This window comes from Gobio gobio (genome assembly GCF_949357685.1).
Source record: "Gobio gobio genome assembly, chromosome: 5".
In the NCBI taxonomy this organism is placed as follows: Eukaryota; Metazoa; Chordata; class Actinopteri; order Cypriniformes; family Gobionidae; genus Gobio; species Gobio gobio.
Window position 1 is genome coordinate 25,463,075 of NC_137101.1, and position 332 is coordinate 25,463,406.

Below are 332 nucleotides of genomic sequence, written 5' to 3' on the forward strand. Positions count from 1 at the left end.
AACAGTAGCACTCCCTCAACCAATAAAATAACCATCAGTTATTATGACATCACAATTACCCTTCAGATAATTCGACACAATGTCCATATACAATAGCTGAGAACATTTCAAATTTAGTAATTTTCTCAGACCAAAATTTGTATTTAATACTATATAACATTTAATAATTTGTACATACTTTATAACACACTTAGAACAATAAGTGGGGTTGTGTGACCCAGGACCACAAAACCAGTCACAAAGGGGCAATTTTTTGACTTCCCACTTTCCATTGATGTATGGTTTGTTAGGATAGGACAATATTTGGCCTAGACACGACTATTTGAAAATCT